This window comes from Ambystoma mexicanum, chromosome 4p (genome assembly GCF_040938575.1).
Source record: "Ambystoma mexicanum isolate Mex_15411 chromosome 4p, UKY_AmexF1_1, whole genome shotgun sequence".
NCBI classification, from domain to species: Eukaryota; Metazoa; Chordata; class Amphibia; order Caudata; family Ambystomatidae; genus Ambystoma; species Ambystoma mexicanum.
In genome coordinates, this window is record NC_090927.1 from 1,187,619,043 (window position 1) to 1,187,636,551 (window position 17,509).

A 17,509-nucleotide genomic window follows, 5' to 3' on the forward strand; every position below is an offset into this window, starting at 1 on the left:
TAATTTGTGGGAAAAGGCACATATTTATTGTGGGAAATACTTAATGCTTTTCAGTGGAGATAGGGGTGTGCATTCATTTAATACATGTATATTTGACTTGACCATATAGCATGCACAGTATTAGTCCTTTTCTCTACAAATGGGGCATGTGGATTCCCAGCAAGAGAAGTTGGTGAAATTCCTGGTGCGTTCGCCACTCACAGCAGCCGGTTTCTTTTGCTAATTTGATTGTCCAAAAGGTTATGACTACTCATATTGTCCAAGATGTGGAAAGATGCTTTGATTGTGTCTTTGTATCACAGATCTCCCCATCTGTAACTTTCTTACATAAAGTTCCCGCACGCTCATACCATTTAGCAATGCCTGTTACAAGGCCTGGAGGCCACAGCATAGTGCGACATGCAGTGGATTGTGTCCTCCAATGTATTCCACATCTTTGACATGTAATGTCCACAGCTGTGCTACTTTGGACATTTTTCGGCAGAGGGCGTCCTGCGTCGCTGGGGTCGGGTCTATGTTCCTCGAGGGCCTCCGTCGAGGGTGGCGTCATCATATGTTATAAGTAGAACGCACAGCACCCGTAGCCTCGCTCAGTCTTTTCCGCAAACGTGTTTGCTTCGAGAACTCGGCATGCCTCGTTTTATCGTCTTCGATAATGTCTTCTGCATCGACCTCTACAACCCTGCGGTCGGGCTTTAAGAAGTACAGGGACTGTAAGTCCAATGTGTCCATCAGGGACCCGCACTGTGTCTGCTTATGGTGTCTTGGCAAGAGGCACGACACCGACGACTGCTCGAAATGGCAGTCGCTGACTGCCAAGGCCATGCAGGAGCATATTGGGAAGTTGCAGGTAGGTCGGGTGTCCAAACCCAGTAAATCTTAAAAATCTACCGGTCTATCCACCGATGACTCGAGGGGTGATTCTCCCCTTCAGAGGAAATCCAGGGGATCTCGACCCCGAGTGGTTCACAAGACTTGTCCACCTAATTGAGGCATTCCCGAAAGCGGCATCACCGGCCGCCTTCCCCAGCCTCGTCGGATGATGGCTCTGCGAGGAAAGTGGCTTGCCCCACTTAATCCTCTACCCCAGAGGAGTGGGAGGCATTCTGGGAGAAGATGTTACAGATTTTTCAATCTCAGGGCACTGCCCCGTCTGCGCCTTCAGTTGAAGCCGGCGAGGATCGGTCTCGGTCTGAAGCTCGCACGCCTTCGGGCCCGGCGTTCATCGCGATAAACATCGGGAACCTTTAAGGTCCCGGTCGGACAAGTCTCCGGGAGAGCGCCAGAGACGTGCCAGATCCAGGTCGCGGTCTTTGTCCCTGACGAAACCGTCGAAATCTGGGAAGGTGTCGAGGAAGGTGTCGGCGCCGTCTGCGCTGAGCCCGTCGGGCGCTGCTGTCGGAGCCTTGTCCTCGCCCATGCCCTCAGAGCCCTTGGTGCCACTTTCAGTGTCGGCTCCCTCGACGCCATCGGGGCCTACAGATCTGAATTTGCCTGTGGAGACCCCTAGGGCTGTTGATCCTCTGAGGAAGGCTCTGTCCAAGTCTGGGAGGCCTACACTTGACTCCAGGTCGACTCCTGTTCCAAGGAGAAATTTTCTCATTTTCTACAAGATATTTATGAGGAAGATGAGGTTGCGTTGGAGCCTTTTGATGCCCCGGGGGATACTCCGGACTTGGTCTTTTCGGAGGATAGTCAGTAGAATATCCAGGGTCAGAGTGGACGACCAACATTTTGTGGGATACACTGGATACAGATTGGGCCAGGCTATTACCAAACAGACCTTGTGCAGGTGGATTATCCTCACCATTGCTGAATGCTAGCGCGAGTTATGGTTGCTTAGCTTACCATAACTGTCAAATTTCTGAGGTTTTTCGGTTTTACTTGTAATCATGCTGTTCCTTTAACAATGTTTTTTCACTGATAGATATATTAACATTCTTATATCTTCTTAAAGTACTTTACATAAAATGTGATTTCACTTCATAATGCACATATATCGGGCAATAAGCAGGCCTTGAACACAGGAATTCATTTGTGCACATGATTATCATCTCTAATGTTACTGTCATTTTTTGGTGCTGTTGTCTTTTTCTTCCTTAATTTAGTTTCTCTGTATGTGGCTCTAATTTATATGGAGACTGGGTTTTGATATGTATTTTTTGTACTAACATAAGTATGTAGTAAGTTTGAAATTCTTAGCTATTTATTGCATGATTTATGTTACGCGAAACTTTGATAAAGTAGCATTTATTATTTTACTATTGGAAATTACCAATTTGTGGTACATGGTGCAGCCATTGCCTCTGTGTATGTATGATTAGGTTCCTTTACTAACAACAGCACTTGAATATAATGTTTTCTTTAGACGAGAACATTCTGTAATACATTAAGTAGTTTATGGCAGATCGCCTCATCACCCCTGACATCTTGTTACCAACATTATAAACTATTCCCTGTTCATGTTTAATATGTGATGTTATCAGTGATGTCGTCAATGAAATTGTTGATGTCATCTATCATGTACTGGGCGTTTGCTTTAGCAGTGCACGGTGGTGGGGCGAGTTATGGTTGCATAGCTTACAATAACTGCCGGATTTCTGGTGGTTTCCGGTTTTACTTGTAACCGTAACGTCCCTTTCACAAAGTTATTTCTCCAGCATGGGGTCTGGCATGGATTCACATGCTCATGACTATTCCCTGTCGTCAGGCCGGGAATCCTCGGTAAAGAAAAAATCAGTATCAGTTTAGTTTCTGATCTGTCTTTCTCAGTAGTAACCAATCACTGGTCTCTGGGTCATACTGCTCACAGCCAATGACTGCCCTCTTCCTAAGCCCCGCCTCTGGCAGCCATCCTCAGATTTTTACTGCACGCTCAAGTGTTGGGAGTCCTCGTGTTTAGCTCTCAGGATTTTGCTGCATTTTCACGCTTTTTCGAAGAGAATTTCTAATTTTTCGGTCAAATAGAGCCTCACGCTCCACTGTCTCTACATCTGATTAACGGGGATCCGTGTCGGATTTTTTTACGCCCCTCAAGGGTGAAGATTTCGTCGAGTTATGCTTCTTGAAGGAGTCCAGAAGTTTCTGCGGCCTACCCGAACATGGCCCAGGAGAAAGGAAGCTCGACGCCCGGAAAGCTGTTCAGGGTTTGCCCTGGATGCTAGCTGCAGAATGTGTTCAAGGGGGACGAGCACTTGAAATGTCTCTACTGCCTTCATGAGGACAAAACGCACGTGGAGAAGGACTGTGCGTTTTGCAGGAACATGTCGGAACAGACCATCAGGGACCGACACCTTCTTCTCTTCAACTGGCTGGAAGGAAAGAGCCCGTCAGGTGAGAAGAAGAAGAAGAAGAAGTCCGAGCGGTCTTCTAAGTCCTGTGAGGGCGCCCCGGCGACGGGGCACAACAGAAGGCAAAGCACTGCGAGTCCGCGGGCACCGGGAGTGCCGAACGGTCGGGCTCCTCAGCTGCCAGGCAGGGCGCATCCTCTCCAGCGCCATCAACCACGAGCCAACACTCTGGATCAGGGAAGAGGAAGGCCGAGAACCCGGCAAAGCTTCTGGAGAGGCCCCGGTCGAGCTCGAAGGAGCCAGCCAAGGGGGAGCGAGGCGGTGACCCTCCCCCAAGGTGAAGGCCACAGGCCCACACAAGGTGGTAAAGGCCTTGATTTACCCGAACAAGGTCTCTATCGAGGAAGTTGCAGCGGCCCTGGCGCAGCCTGTGGAGGCTACACCAGTGGAGGCGACCTCGGGGCCCAGAGTCTCCCTGCCTCCGCGGAGGGAAGCCTCTTTCAGACCCATCGAAAAGACCACCATGAAGACCCCAGCAGAAAAAGAGGGGGGGCCGGTGGCCATTGTGGACACGGACACAGCATCCGAGAAGGAGCTGGTAGAAGTCTTAGAGGGCCTCGACGAGGGCGTCGAAGAGGCCTGTTCCCACAGGAGGGACCCCGACGAAGGTGACTACGAGAGTGACGGCGGTACCGGAGAGAGTCCTAGTCACCCGTTGCTTCCAGAGCCGCAGGATAACTCGGCGGCCATTTTGTTGGTGATACAATCCTTATGTTCGGAGATGAGGACGAGATTGCCCTTACCACCGACGGAGGAGCCGGAACCAGGCTCGACGGAGGAGCCAGAGCCAGGCCCGGCGGGAAGCCCCCCGAACAAGAGAAGACAGATCCATCCAGCCCCGCCTTTTCAGCCCTCGCGACCTGCTCAACCTTTGCCCATGTCCCCCGTCCCTGGGGATGACACGGGAACGGACACAGCCACGACGGGTACCGATGATAACGACGACGGCGGTGACGACGGGCCGGAGCTCCCATCGCCCCCAGCCCGGGCCTCCCCGCCCGACGAGATCGGATCTTTACATGCAATGATTGCCAGGGCATCCAAGCTTTTTCTGCTCTGCCCCGAAGAGAAGAAGGAAGGTTTCCTTTACCAAAGGCGCGAGGCCAAGAGGAAAACAGTCCTTGCCGTGCCTCTGCTGGATGACATCTGGGACGAGGGTCTCACCCTTCTCAAGAACCCGTCTACGATGCCTGCCAAGAGAAATCGGTACGACGCGGCCCCTTTGTGCCTTAGGGCACAACCGACCCCTGACTCGGTCGTCTCAGCGGCTGCCAAGAAGAAACCGGAGGGGGGGGGGCGCCATCAGCCTCAACGTCAACTTCCCCGCCGGTCGACGAAGGAAAGAAGCTGGACGCAATGGGACGACGGGTTATCTCGTCGGCGGCAACAACAATTAAGGTGGCCAACGCCCTCGCGATCGTGGCCCGCTACGACAGGGAGTTATGGTACAAGATCGCCCCCCTGTTGGACTTCCTACCGGACGACAAGATGGCTGAGGCCCTGGAGATCTTGCAAAAAGGCGAAGTGGCGTCGGACCACGCTATTACGGTGGCAACGGACATTGCCGACACCGGTTTTCGCCAGCTAGGCAACAGCGTTTGCCTTAGACGACGAGGGTGGCTCAAGGCGACGGATTTCCCCCCGGACGTACAAGCCAAGGTTTTGGACATGCCGTTCGACGGGAACAATCTGTTTGGGAAAACAATGGATGAGTCCCTCCAAGCCATCAAGGCGGACACAGAGACAGTTAAGGCCCTAGGCGTTCTCTGGCAACTAAGGCCGTCCTTTCGGAGCACCGGAGACAAGCAGGGTGCCTCCAAGGGATTCAGCGGTGGCTCCTCTACGTACTGCCAAGCTGCCCGCTCCTCGTCGCAGGAAGCCTATAGAGGACGAGGCAAGTCGGGTGGACCCCGCTGTTGTCGCCAGGGAGGCCAAGGCGTCTTCCAAGCAAGATTGAACCGACAGCGGTGTCGAGCCCCCACCGAAGCATCCTGGTGGGAGGCCGGCTGGTGAAGTTCATCAGCGTGTGGGAGTCCATCTCTGCCAAGCGTTGGGTGCTGGATGCCCTGGCCCAGGGGCACGCCCTCCAATTTCTAAAAAAGTGCCCCCTCATTCCACCCGTGGCCAGGAAGGAAAATCACGTCCCTCAACTGCTATTGGAGGTAAGGGCGATGCTCAAAAAAGGTGCCATCGAGCTCGTCCCAAAGAGGCTCTGGGGCTCCGCAGTATACTCAAGGTACTTCCTCGTGAAAAAGAAGACAGGAGGATGGCGCCCCATCCTGCGACGACTGAACAAATACATCGAGGCACAGAAGTTCCAGATGGTCACCCTCCAGCACATGCTGGGACAGCTGGAGGAGGGCGATTTCCTGTCGTCGTTGGATTTGGAGGATGCGTACTTCCACATCCCCATTCTAAAAGGACACCGAAAGTTCCTCAGGTTCGTGGTCCAAGCATGGCACTACCAGTTCAAGGCCCTCCCGTGCGGATTGAAGTCGGCACCCAGGGTTTTCACCAAGTGCCTTGCACCGGTGGCGGCACAGCTGCGCCTGCAGGGGATCCACGTCTACCCCTACCTGGATGACTGGCTCATCCGAGCAAGGACAAGGGAGCTCGCCGTATATCACACAGCGAAGACCGTCCAGCTTCTCACGGACCTGGGATTCTCCATCAACTTTCCCAAATCCCACCTGGTCCCGTTGCAAGTCGCACTGTTTCTGGGAGCCAAGCTCGACACAGTGGCGCGTCTGGCCTCGCCGTCGGAGGAAAGGACAAAGGCCATCCTGGGCAAAGTGCAGCGTCTGCTGGCCACGGACGTGGCCAGGGTGAGGTCCATCAAGTCCCTTCTCGTGATGATGTCCTCCTGCATATATCTTGTGCGCCTGTGCAGGCTTCGGATGCGCCCTCTGCAAGAGTTCCTCGACGCCCGCTGGATCCAAGCGACGGGCAGCTTCGAGGACAGGATCCCGCTCAACGAGACCTTCCGACGAGCGATCCGGTGGTGGGGCACCCGCACTCATCTGACGGCAGGCACAGACTTTCAGACCCCATCTCACCAGATAACGGTGACGACAGATGCCTCCCTGGAAGGGTGGGGAGCGCACACCGGAGAACTTCACGCGAGAGGCCTTTCGATCCCGGAGGAGAAGCCGCTCCACATCAACATCCTGGAGCTCCGAGCAGTGTTCTGGGCCCTCAGGTCCTTTCTTCCGTCCCTCAAGGGCAAGGTGGTGAGAATCTTCACCGACAACACCACCACAATGTTCTACATCTGGAAGCAGGGAGGAACTAGATCCCCAGCCCTCTCCAAGGAAGCCCAGGATCTGTGGCATTGGGCTGTCGCCCAAGGGATGTTTCTGGTGCCCTTTCATCTGGCAGGGATAAAGAACACCATCGCCGACTCACTCAGCAGGGAGCTGCGCTCGTGCCACGAGTGGGAACTATGTCAGGATCAAGTGGATCGACTCTTCCGACGATGGGGGAAACCGCTAATTGACCTGTTCGGGACGGCGACGAACTCCAAGTGCCAGAGGTTCGCCATCAGGTTCCCCCAGCCGAGGAGCATGGGCGATGCTTTCTCGTTCCCCTGGGACGGCCTGTTCCTATATGCGTACCCTCTGTTGCCGTTGCTGCTCCGACTCGTCAACCAGCTCAAGAGGTCCCGGTGCAGGATGATCCTCGTCGCACCGGCGTGGCCGAGGCAGATCTGGTTCCCGGACCTTATGGACTTGTCAGCGTCCCCACCAGTCAAGCTGCCGACGGACGCGGATCTTCTCTCCAGAGAAGGAGGCGCCATACTTCATCACGACCCGGAGTCGCTTAACTTGCCGGCCTGGCTCCTGCAGCAACAGAGTTTGGAGGGTACGATATCCCGGCTAACTGCAGAGAGGTTCTTGCAAAGGCCAGGGCGTCCTCAAGTGCTACGGAAATAAGTGGAAGAGGTTCTCTGTCTGGTGCCGTGCACAGAAGATTAACCCTCTACGGATTACAGCCCCTCTAGTGCTGCCGTACCTACTGGCGCTGGCCAAGGCTGGACTGGCTCACGCCTCCATCAAGATACATCTGGCTGCGATCTTCCGATACACCAGAACCACAGGACGGGCGTCCTTGTGGTCCCATCGCCTGGTGAAGGAATTTATGAAGGGACTGTTCCGATCGTTGCCACCGGTGAAGGCCCCTGCCCCGGCGTGGGAGCTAAACATGGTGCTGACCAGGCTCATGGGGGCGCCATTCGAGCCACTGCATTCAGCACCGTTGAAGTTCCTGTCGTGGAAGACTGCGTTTCCTGTGGCCATCACCTCCGCACGAGTGGGAGAGATCCAGGCCCTATCCTGCAAGCCTCCATACTTGACCTTTCACGACACAAGGGTGGTGCTGAGGATGCACCCCTCCTTTTATGCTCAAGGTGCTGTCGGACTTCCACCTCAACGAGGCCTTGGTGTTACCTGTTTTCTTCCCGTCGCCTTCGTCGCCGGCCGAGAGGACTTTGCACTCGCTGGATGTGGCTAGAGCGCTGAAGTTCTACGTGGACCGCACAAAGAGTTTTCGGAAGACATCACAGCTATTTGTGAACTTTGGACCTGTGAACAGAACAAAGGGAAGTCTCTCTCGAAGGCTTCAATTTCCAGATGGCTCTCCGGCTGCATCATGCACTGTCATCGGTTGGCAAACCGGCCGTTGCCTTGCCGTCCGAGAGCCCATTCGACCAGAGCTATCGCTGCTACCACGGCGTTCTTGTCTGGTGTGCCCCTGCTGGACATCTGCAACAGTGAGGCTGAGAGAAGGTAATAACTTTTGACTTGCTCAATGGATTTTGATGCCATTTTCTAAACCAAGGGATTGTCAAGGCCCTCCCCCACCCCGGTCTCCCAAACTGGAAAGTTTGAGAACAATTAATCAAAAATTGAAAGTTGGTCAGAATGGTGTGTGTGTATAGTGGCCACAGCATGTATAGTGGCCCCTGCCAAAAGCCATGGCCACCTAGCGAGTCCAAAAGAAACATATTGGGGGTACATGGATATCAGCCACAGCCGAAGGCCATGGTAGTGGCCCGTAAGAAATCTATGGTACAACATAAACCTTGACATTCACTGAACAAACTTTAGTTAGTGCAGTTAAATTGACTAGATTTAATGCAACCGAACCCTTGGAAATTCTGCGGATGTGGAAAGTCATGACGCTTAAATCGGCCAGTTCCCGTTGCAAAGCCCATGAGCAAATGCATATTGTAAGAGAAGGGGTTCACAATGACATGCAAAATGGCATTATGGTGGGCCTCAACGGGAGCATGCAGAGTTAAGCTGGGCATGGATTACCACACCTGCTAAATTTCAAGGGTTTTGTGTTAAATCTGGTCAACTTAACTGCACTTTAGTTAAAGTTTTTTATATATATATATATATATATATATATATATATATATATACAGTCACATAGTTTCAGTAAAAAAACTTTATTAAACGGACGTTATGGTTCAAAGTAAAACCAAAAAACCCCTGAAATTCGCCAGTTATGGTAAGCTAAGCAACCATAACTCGCGCCACCGTGCACTGCTAACATTAACACCCAGGACATCAAAGATGACATCACAAATGTTTCCGATCCTGTCACCACAAGGAACACTCCTGTGGGAGAGCGTATCCCTCCAGCTGCCTCACAGGCCATTCGCAATGCTGATGACCCTTACCTTTCGAGGGTCACAGTTTGTGTATGTGCTGTGACACAGTACTCTGCAGGGGGGAGAGACTTTGTAGTGCTTTTGAGACTACGGTCTCAGAGCACAAGAAGACCTGCCCACTACCTAAGTAAGGCCCACCCTACATCTTCCTCTCTCCACCCGCCCTTTCTTATCCCTGTGGTTGGTGTCCCACCCTTACCCTCCTTTCCCCTCCTCTCCTAGTGTGTCGTGTGTAAAAAAAAAAATATATATATAAACAAAAATCACAAAAAAAGGCTCTTTTCAGAGCTGCCTTTCACAGTTTAAAGATAGAAGTGGCAAATAAATGGAGCAGGGCCCTGCGTATTTTTTTAGAAGTCTGCGGACAGTTCGCGGACATCTAAAATTTTGGGGTGCTGCCCTATCATAACCATTGCACCTGAGCCTTTTGGTGGTGTTTGTTTGTGTTTGAAAAACTTGAAATGGTCAACACCTACTGCAAAATGGATGGCTGAAATTCCAAAAAAGGTTGCAGTGCATTTTGTACATTTCTCAGAAAGATCTGATTGCCAGCATAAGTAAGATGGACTCCATCTCTGCGAAAAATGTATGTCCTATGAAACATAATATTTTCATTGTGAAATGAGGACATGCCAACATCTCTTAGAAAGGCAAAAACAGCCTTATTGACATTGCGCCTCCCTTTCTCCATTTGTGGACCAAACGAAGAAGAACGCAGCCACATTTGTATCTGTGCAATCCGAGAAAAAATTACTTGAGAATTTGGAAACTTGTCCATGACCTTCCCAAGTCCTTCTTTCATTGCAAATTGCAAAGAAATTCCAGACAATGTCCTAAACTATTCCCATAGTCCTATGGGGAAAAGATGCATATGAAACAGAAGTCATGAAACATCTGAATGACAATACTTCATATAGGGCACTGGTACAGGACCCCACACCAAGGCTGCAAGATGAAATAGCCAGTCTTATGAAACATGCGATGGAAGAGGGTTGGATAGATCCGGAGGAGAAAGATTTTTTAGTCAATTTACATCCTACTACCCCGGCTTTCTATATTATACCCAAAATTCACAAAAACGACAAAACACCTCCAGGCAGACCAATCGTAGCGGCCATCAATTCAATTCTAGAGCCCCTCTCTATCTATTCGGATTGGTTTCTGAGACCCTTTGTGTCTAAAATGACGTCGTATGTAAAAGATACCACCAGTATGCTTAAGACTTTAGAAATGTTTCATCTAAATCCAACAGACATCTTGGTTACCTTGGATGTGGTAAGCCTGTACACAAGTATCCCACAAAACGATTGTTTAAGAGTGATGGCTAAGTATTTAGATAGACGCACTAGCACACTTGACAGTGTACCAACGGCATTTATTTTAGAATGCATTAGATTAGCCCTCACTGAAAATTTCTTTCTGTATAACGGACGTTATTACAATCAACTTAAAGGCACAAGCATGGGAGCAACTTTCGCCCCAGATTTGGCCAACCTATATATGGACGACCTGGAACAACATTCTATTTTTGATTTAGCAAATCCTTTCTCAAAATCAATCATAACATGGCTACGATATATAGATGATGTCTATATGATATGGAGAGATACACCAGACAATTTGGCACTTTTTCATAAATGGTTGAACACTCAAAACCCCAACATACAGTTCACCATTCACACAGACTTACACACCATTCCATTTTTGGACCTCCAAATACAAAAAACAAATACAGGAGACATAGCAACTAGTCTGTACAGAAAACCGACAGATAAAAACACTTTGCTTAACTACCACAGCTTTCACCCATTGGGTTTGAAAGAAGGCTTGCCATATGGGCAATTTCTGCGCGTACGCAGGAACTGCACACAAGTAGAGATGTATAAACAGCATGGAAAATCTTTAAAAAAAAGGCTACAAGACAGAGGGTACCCCAAAAAAACTGTCCAACAGGCATATAAAAGAGCATTACACATGAATAGAACTACATGCCTAGAACCGATTCAACGCAACAAAGAAGACAAAATCACATGTGTAAGCACATACAGCCCTATCAGTAGCCATCTCAGGAAAATCATTAAAAGACACTGGCACATGATCAAAACGGAAGATTTCAATCCCTCTATGCCCCGTTTTGCATTCAAAAGAGAACGCAATATCAAAGACTTTATAGTCCATACATACCCGAGACCCCCAAGGGCAATCACCACTCAAACCCAACTGTGGAGCTTACCACCGGTGATAGGTCATCATCGTTGCGGCAACTGTTCAGTATGCGCACAGACTATGACAATGAAAAGCATTCAACTTTGTAACACCACCATACATTTGAAGACCTTTACTAACTGCCTCACCAAATGGGCGGTATATGCCATTAAATGCCCATGTGATTTAGTTTACATAGGCAAAACCAAACGACAGGTACGTCAAAGAATCTGCGAACACAAATCCTGTATTCGAAATAAAATAGACAATAAACCCCTGGTGGCTCATTATGTTCGTAAACAGCACAAATATACAGAACTACTTTGGTGTGTGATCCAAGTGATCCAACCATCCCCCAGGGGCGGCAACATGGACCTCAACCTGTCCAGATGTGAGCAGAAATGGATATACAACCTTGACACTGTGAAACATGGCCTCAATATCGCCATAGAATGGAACACATTTCTTTAAAAATGAGTATAGAAACGTTGTCCCTTAGAACTAACGGTGATAGAAACAGCACTCTGTAGTATTACCACTCCGTATCAACAATGCCGAAGGGTGGATACCTAATAGAAACAGGTAAACAGCACCATCTAAAAAGCACATTCCAAAACTGTTCTTACAGTGCTAATATAGAAAATAAAATCGACTAATTAGCCCTCGAGGCTGATGATGTATTATTAAAGCTACACATAGTGATAGTCCTAAATGAGTTTTCCCAACCCATTTGAGCGCACATATTCAAATTAGGCAAATCCAAGCAAAGCCCATTTCGCAAAACACATAGAAATATAACAAAAAATAAACGAATTTAGGTCACATTTTTTGTTTTAAACTACCAGTCCCAACTCCCTGCAGGCTTGTAATAATATTCCGGCGCCCACGTGATTGGAGCGTATATTTTGAAATTAGGCAAATCCAAGCAAAGCCCATGTCGTAAAACACACAGAAATGCATCACAAGAACAAAAAATAAACGAATTTAGGTCACATTTTTTGTTTTAAACTACCAGTCCCATCATCCTTCAGGCTTGTAATAATATACCGGCGATCACGTGTTGGTAACCCTGAATCATGTGACCCCATAAAAATCAGACTTAGTTTCACTTTAAGCCGTGCTGCCCATGCCGAAGACAAGTCAGCTTTCTAACGCATGCCCTTTGCGGACTAAAAGGTAAAATATGCTCTCGACTTCAGTGACTTTAACATGAAAATGTAATTAGCTCAATTCCTGCCTTTCGAACTTGTACGAGATAAAACAACCTGGGAGTGTAATCATTTAAAAGGGCACTACAGGTTTAAATAACCAAGCAAGGACTTTTTCCTTTACAAGCCTGCATTTTACAGCATGTCGGCTAGCGCGGCCACGAACAATGTGTAATGAATCATGATGAGATTGCAAACAGCTCCAGGGCGCATTTAACACCAACGGCATAAAAACTGACGGGCTGAGGCCTTGTAACAATGAGTTTTAAAACAATAATAGAAAAATGTGTTAAAATAACATGCCCCATAGCTCGACTAGAGCTTAACTTTACAAGCATTTTTTCAACTGGCTCATCATGCATTCAAATGCTGTCAGGCTAATTATGTTTTGTTTCCATTGCCATAGGAAACAAATCCATTCACGGCCTTTCAGTCCATCCTAAATCACCAGAAGGCACCTGGCAACATTCAACCAAGGCATTAACGACCATTTATGCAAAAACAGCTGATGCCAAACTGAAAGTCATTATTTCTCCTCATATCATCTAAGAGGTCAGCGACAAATTGTGGTATGTTCAAATAGTGGTCTAGAATTAACCACAGGTGCCATTTCTAAACAGTTGTTTTAATTAACTACAGGCACCAACATCACAGAGCGCAACTTAAGTTACCTTCGCGAGAATTTTTGAGTACAACAAGCTCAGACAGCGAGATAAACCGCAGAATTCTAGTCACATAAATACAAGATGTGGACATGTAAGTGTTTTTAATATTTAGTAATTTTTAAAAAATGTTAAAAGACAAGTTAAAGTGTAGGGTTTTCCATTAAGTGACAAAAACCTGAGACGAGGGTAGTTGTACAGTTAGTGACACCGTTTGTCTAAGTATTCTCAATAGTCTAAATAGCACAATATGGACTTAGTGGGGTTAAGGCAGGTTTAGTATAACATAAAACTAGCCATCGCTCTTAAATTTAGTCAAAGTGGAGATACGCAACTTGTTCTGTCGTTTTTAAAAAAACAAATGTCTTACAGCAGAGTCTTACACAAGATTAATATACGTATACTGATGTGTGAAAAAATTCTTTTACAGACGTGTGTATGTACTAAAAGGGGATCAAGATTGATCAACTACAAAGCAATTGGTGTCCTGAAGATGGCCTTATACTTAGTCTGGTGACCACTGCTGACAAAAGTGGTATATCATAACGGGCCGAAACATATGTCGACTGTTTAAGGAAAATCAAATGTTTTTTTCCCATGTCAAAAATGCATATTCAAACTGAAATGTTATGCCTACAAAGATTTATATTCACTTTAAAACTCCCCTGTTAGATGAGATGTATGTAGAATGAGTGATATGATTGAGTATCAATTTAAAAATGCTTTTTAAAGATGTTTTACAACTATTAAAGAGACAGAACCTTTGTTACAAGTTGGAGTGATTAGTGCAATTTTTCTCCGCCTGCGACTTCCTAACTAATGACATAGTTAGGTTGCCTTTAACTCTCACGTAAGATCCATACAAGACTAAAAGAGAGGGGTAGTCCATCTGTTTTTCACTTTTCTCCCTAAACTATTCCCTCCACAATTAATTATCATTATGTCTGGATGATGCTCTGTCTCCAAAGTAGCACAGAGAGGTAGCAAGTCCAGCCACTTCATTCCACGCACTCCATGCCAGTGCACTTCCACATGGGGGAATCCAAGATCTGCAGCTACTCCACAGCTTTCTGCATGCACCTTCAACCAACGTATCCACGAGTCTCGCAAAATCCAGACAATCTGTTTTCTGAAACACACAGCCATAGATATCTGTTCTTCTCTCAGGAAAAATACTTTCTGACAAACTCTCTCCTGACACAACACACCCACTAAACTTTACTGACCAATCCCTTGCTCTGCTCATTCTCATTTGCATGCCTCCCCACCCCAAAATCCCCATATGTAACATGCGATGTCCGCGGACATATCGTAACATGGACAGCCCTTCTACCATTTCCACTTCACTCTCTGTGCCATTCCCTCATTGGATACAGCTAAGCAGTCACACAACCATCCACCAATCACATCCAAGACCTCTACATCTAACTCCATCATCATACATCAGCACTTCAAATGTACTATTAATCACTCTAAGGACGAGTGTCATATAATTTGGAAAGCACCTACTACAAGAACTACTCTACAAGTCTCCAAGATTTCTACTTGCAGCTGCATGCATATCCATATGCATGAACACAAACTACAGGTATGCATATTTTCTGTATAGTACATGTACAATTATTTTATAAATGCATATAAACAGATTAACTGTCTTTTAACCTGTATAACCTATAAAATGAACTTACTGTCATTTTTCCCATCTGTTATAATCAACTGTCACTTTCCAAACCGATCTGCTATTTAATTTCTTTTTACACACACATTTGCAAAGCATGTTGAACTAACATATTTAAAGTAAAATATAAAGACTGCACATAGTCAAACGAAATTGCATGCACACACTATGTTTAGATATCATACAAGAATACTTGTACAAAAACATAAAAATCAATGTCTAAATTAACATCAGTGCTATAAACGCACAAAATTACTAATTTCTTTCCTTTACAATTGCAGTGAAGACCACTCTCCTGAAAAGCAGCAGCAGAATCTGAAGTACAAACAACAACTCAGAAGAAACCTGCTCATTCCACAAAAAAAGTAGGTTAAATACCTCCATAATATTTGTAATTTTAACTCAAACACACTGTGGGGTTCATTCATGGTATTTCTACGCCTAAAAACAAATTGTGCACCATTCTGTCCACAAATCCCCATTTGTTAAACAGGGATTTGCAAGCAGAATGGGGCACAAATCCCCATTTTTCGATGCACAAATGACATCTCAGCCCCTAGATTTTTAATATTATAGAACAAAGAACTGTTTTAATTTGATACCATTAGATTTACTAATTGTGCTTCTGCTCACCTCTAGCTTACTTTCTACGGTCATCTGAACCCCAGTTTAGTAGCACATAAATTCAAGAATACCCATCCCAACTAGTTGTAGCTGCCCAATGCACAATCACACATCTTTATCATCATACTCAAACACTCATGCCCACATACATTGCAGAACACCCCAACCCATACCTTCTTTATTTTATTCAACAGACCCTAAAGAATGCCTACCAAAAATCAAGTCCGTAAAAAGCAACGGAGAAGTAGAGCAAATGAAAATAGAAGTGTCCAAAATAAGCATCTATCTCTAGCAGAATTTGTACAAGAAGTTCAAGCAAAACAGCTAATAGTCATTTAGCGAAACAAAACACACTTCAAGTACAGAAACTTTGCCTCCTCTATCAAAATGTCAAACAAAACAAAACGATGAACAAGAATTCAGCTACCACTACTTCTCAAACTGTTCCTATAAATCTTGATATAGTGCCAAATAAGCATACCAAAAAAAGTATTTTAGCAAAAATGTTCCGCCACATAGTCCTTCAAAATCTTATAAAAACAGGAGAGAAATCATGCACAACCCTTAAAACCTACCGTAGAAAATTAATCTTAGAAGCTTTGATAGACAGTGCAATCCTTCCCAAAAGAAAGTTATTTATTTTAGTGTCAAACAAAATGAAACCACTAACAAAACTAATGACTAAATTACAAAAAAGACTTCTCAATAAACGAAAGGTCAACAAAAATAACTTAAATATCTGTGGAGGTGAGTGGAGTCACACCACAAGCACAGAACCCTATTTCAATGAAGAAGCATACAAACAAAAGCAAACAAATACAATTGCCATACATAGCAGTGGACGAGGTTATGAAAAAGTTAATAATACCATAATGGAACAAGAAATACAGCTTACAAAAATATCCCCAGAAAACTTAGAATTACCTCTCCATTCAACTGAACCAGAACGTCAAGTATACAAATGTGTAACATTCCCAAAAAATCTTTGAAGTCTTTACACCAATTCCTCAATCAGTATGTGAAAGGCAAAGACAAAATCAAAATGAAACTACTGCAAAATATGGATACCTGTCCAGTGCGCAAGTACACAGGACTACAAGGACATTCATTAGCCTGCATTTCATGACCTATTTGCAAAACTCTTTCCATCATATCAACACATCATTCAACTATAAGAAATCTAGTCTATAAACTGTACTATGCTAAAAGTCCTGCTTTAGCACTAGCCAATTTAAATAACATTCTTCTACATGGTACAGCCAAAGACCTACTTGAAGAAATCGACTATATGCAGAAAAAATATTTTGGAAGTGAAAGCCACTTACAAAACGCAATAGCTTTACAACAGACTAGCAACAATTCTACGCATGGCAACCTTCTACTACACACATACAAAAAAGAAATACTGAAATTTAAAAGTACATCTGCTGAAGTACCAAACCATGTGTGTGTATGTTGCTGCAGAACTTTTTATAAAGGTAAAACCAACTGTAGACGTAACATACAAAATAGAAGACAATGAAGATTCTAAATGGTTTGAATTAGCTCTCTACCTTGTAGCAGAAAACAAATACGAAATAACTGACCCCTTAATACTTTGCAGTTACTGCACTATAAAACTTGACAACAACCAAACTCCTTCACGTGCTATCACAAATAATTTGGAATTATTCCCACTACCAAAACCCCTACAACAACTCAATTTATATGAGAGCATCATAATTCAAACAGTGCACCCCTTTCAAGCAATAATACGCCTTCAACCAAAAATAGAAAAATTACCTCCCTCTGAATTGGTGAAAGGCATTCGTGGCAAAGTAGTGTATTTACCATTAGATCTAAAACAAAATGTGCACACTCTGGGAATGCAACGTCCAATGGAGCAATCTTTAATTATCTTAGCAAATGGTGTACCTACAAAAGACAAAAAAAATTGGCAACAACTGGTAGACTTACATAAAGTTAGACAAGCCTTGCAATATCTAAAAGACAATAATGAATACTACAAAGAAATTAACATTGAAGAAAACTTGAAGGAAACCACTGAAATAATTCAAGAGTCACCAGAAACTGGTCAATTTGAGCTTCTGGATCCTGCTACAGTA

The 17,509-nt window shown here is 45.8% G+C and overlaps 1 protein-coding gene and 1 long non-coding RNA gene across 7 annotated transcripts in view; both read left to right on the top strand.

Annotated features, from left to right (window-relative positions):
• The window catches only part of STXBP5 (syntaxin binding protein 5), a 2,430,573-nt gene that overhangs the window by 1,527,166 nt on the left and 885,898 nt on the right, over positions 1–17,509 (top strand). The window lies entirely within an intron of this gene.
• Positions 12,863–13,978, top strand: LOC138453720 (uncharacterized). Its single transcript, XR_011260505.1, has 3 exons — positions 12,863–12,992; positions 13,080–13,196; positions 13,533–13,978. It is a non-coding gene; the product is annotated as an uncharacterized lncRNA (long non-coding RNA).